At 31.2% G+C, this 3114-nt stretch overlaps 1 long non-coding RNA gene across 1 annotated transcript in view; it reads left to right on the forward strand.

Moving 5' to 3' along the window:
* Nucleotides 1-1032: 1032 nt before the first annotated feature.
* LOC149136883 (uncharacterized) overlaps nucleotides 1033-3114 on the forward strand; it is a 7159-nt gene continuing 5077 nt past the window's right edge. The window contains exon 1 of the long non-coding RNA XR_016237852.1: nucleotides 1033-1280. This is a non-coding gene — a long non-coding RNA (uncharacterized LOC149136883). The remainder of the gene's footprint in view (nucleotides 1281-3114) is intronic.

Consider the following 3114-nt stretch of genomic DNA (forward strand, 5'->3'; position numbering starts at 1 on the left):
TTTTTTTTAATTGATTCTAATGAATAATAATAATATTAGCAATATAAATATATAGGAGCACTCTGTCAGTTACGATGACACGGGTCCCAGCTGATACGACCAGCTCGTGAAATTAACGTGCAAGTAGCTGAGTACTCCACAGACACGCTGCTTAAGGACAAAAAAAAAAAAAAGAATATACACGGTGTCCACAAAGTCTGGGTACATGGGATTAACACATACTTTAAGAAATTATTATTTCTTATATTCAATTGTTTATGTTATGATTTTATTTACTCCATGTACCCACATGGGGATTAACACATACTTTAAGAAATTATTATTTCTTATATTTAATTGTTTATGTTATGATTTTATTTACTCCATGTACCCACATGGGGATTAACACATACTTTAAGAAATTATTATTTCTTATATTTAATTGTTTATGTTATGATTTTATTTACTCCATGTACCCACATGGGGATTAACACATACTTTAAGAAATTATTATTTCTTATATTCAATTGTTTATGTTATGATTTTATTTACTCCATGTTATGATTTTATTTACTCCATGTACCCACGTTGTTGAATTGTTGTTTCAATGATGTTCATGTTGTATATCTTTTATGTCCTTTCATTTCTTTCCCTTAAATCTACTACTTCTATCTTGTATCAAACTGAGTTTATTGTTAGTTGTTTTCGTTTCTTTATGAGATCTAAGATTTCCCAGAGCAATTTTTTCCTGTAGTCTTCAGCTATTTCAGAAAAGAAACAACACAGGAAATTACCTTAGATCGAAAAGCCTCCAGGAGGGCATGTTTCATTTTTAAAAGCAAAATTGCTCCTACATCCTTAAAGATGCATTTACAATCAATACATCATCTATGATGCATGACTCTGTCAAAAGACCGATCCAACAAGTTAAGAACAACTTAACGTGTTCACGAACGCATTATGCTTCAAAAAAATGTGTATGACCATTACAAAAGACAGAAAGAAAAAAACGATTGAATCCAAGAACAAGCAACACAAAATTACATTTAATAAAATCGTTGTAACTGAATTGGGCTGAACGCGCCTGGAAGACTAGTGACGTGTGGATGAAAATAAGAAAATCTGACAGACTGTATTCCAAAAGCTTGATAATAAAACAGATGACGACAACAAACAAGCTGGAGGGATGAATTGGATAGATTAGAAAAAACAAAAATTGCAGATCGGCTAATGAAGAGAAAAGAGGAAAGCTTTTACTTGTAAGTGAAAATGTAATGGCTGATTTCATTGAGATATACTATGTAAGTGTCTTTCTTATTCATAAAAGGAATTATTTAGCAAAAATCCTCTTTTAGTTTGTTTTTTGTAACTTCAGCTCGCCAAGAACTATTGTTAATTTATCACTACCACCTCCAGAATAAAATAAACGTTTAGCAATGGTGACATTTTAAAATAGCTTTCGAGGGGATAGATTCTTTAATACATACATACATACATATAAGATAATAGTAAAAAAACCCCAACCTAAAATTGTGTTGCCACTATGATCAGAGGAATCTTTATAACCATATCCATGTATAATGTTTACCCCTTCCCTTTCCTTATAAGAGAAAGGCTGGTTGCCCCCTTAAGCTTTAAATCACTAGATAAAAAACAAATAAAATCAGGGACAGTTAGAATTCTACCTAGAATTAATTACTAGCCTGCTAGACTTGGCTATGTCAAGATGTTTTTTTTTTGCATTCTTCTTTCCCACTTAGATTGTTTAAATGTTGTCACAACAGTAATATGTCCATTCTGCTGAAATGAAATTTTCAGTAAATTTTCTGTATCCTTGTGCAGCTGAAGATTGCTCTGCATTTTACATTTAGTTTAATGCTCGCATTGCTTAAATAAATGGAGTGGCATGAAACGTGTGTACTGCAATAACCTTGAAAATTCATGTTGCTTTTTTTGATTATATATATATATATATATATATATATATATATATATATATATATATATATATATATATATATATATATATCCGTCTATGTGTTCGTATGTGTGCATTGTGTGTGAGTCTGTGTATGTCTTTGACTTAGAAGAATAAGGAAAGAATTTTAACCCTGTCAATTATCCATACGTTCTACTAGATTTGGTTTTACAGAGACATGAAACTTGATATTTTAAGGTAGAATTAATATAGTACGTAATGACAAATCCATACCACTTCCAAGTATATTATTGACGTCTGATTTCTAACAATTGGTTAAACCATTTTGTGTAGTATAGTAATATTCAATGAAGACTTGTTAATAATAGCAAGTGAATAGTTTTTAAAATTTTCAATGAAGATTTTTAAAAGTCATTTTTAACTAAGATTACTTTTTTATAATCTTCAAAGAAGATTTGACTAAATACGAACATAAAATTAATGAGTTATATAACAAAATAAAAAAAAATTATGTATGTAAGTCAGTAAACAGATGAAAACACAGAAAAAAAAACAATTTTAATCAAATAACAGCGGCAACGAATACAAATTCAATAACAACAACAAAATACTTCACAGATATCAGCAATAAGAAATATACGCCAGACAGTTTAACTATCTTTACATTACTATCAATAGTTACAACAACAACGACGACGGTGGTGACGATGATGATGGTGGTGGTGGTGGTGGTGATGATGATGATGATGACAATGGCGTTGATCATGGCGATAGAGAAATTGTGCTAATAACGCTGTTAAATGTTAATTATATAAAGAAAAATGAAGGGGGTCGGTTTATAAACAATTCTTTTGATGGTGATAATGTTTACCAGTTTTGTCATTCAACTGAATGCGTATGTAATAAACAATATAACGACTACACATACTTCCTGCCATAAAACATTACTATGATGCAAACAATGATATTATCAATTTCGACTAAGTATCAGACAAGGCAGGAGATTAGCAAAAGCGGTCAAATTGGCGGAGTCATTAGAGGGTCACATAGAATGCTTCGCGATATTTGCTCCAACACTCGGGCGCTGTGAGTTCGAGTCTTACCGAGGTTAACTTTGCCTTTCAAGATCGGTTCTTTTTAAGAAACCAATCGAAGGAGATGGATTGGTGGAACTGTAAGAATGTCGGGTAAAATGC

The sequence above is a fragment of the Octopus bimaculoides genome, chromosome 2, assembly GCF_046866305.1.
Source record: "Octopus bimaculoides isolate indiv1 chromosome 2, ASM4686630v1, whole genome shotgun sequence".
Classification (NCBI taxonomy): Eukaryota; Metazoa; Mollusca; class Cephalopoda; order Octopoda; family Octopodidae; genus Octopus; species Octopus bimaculoides.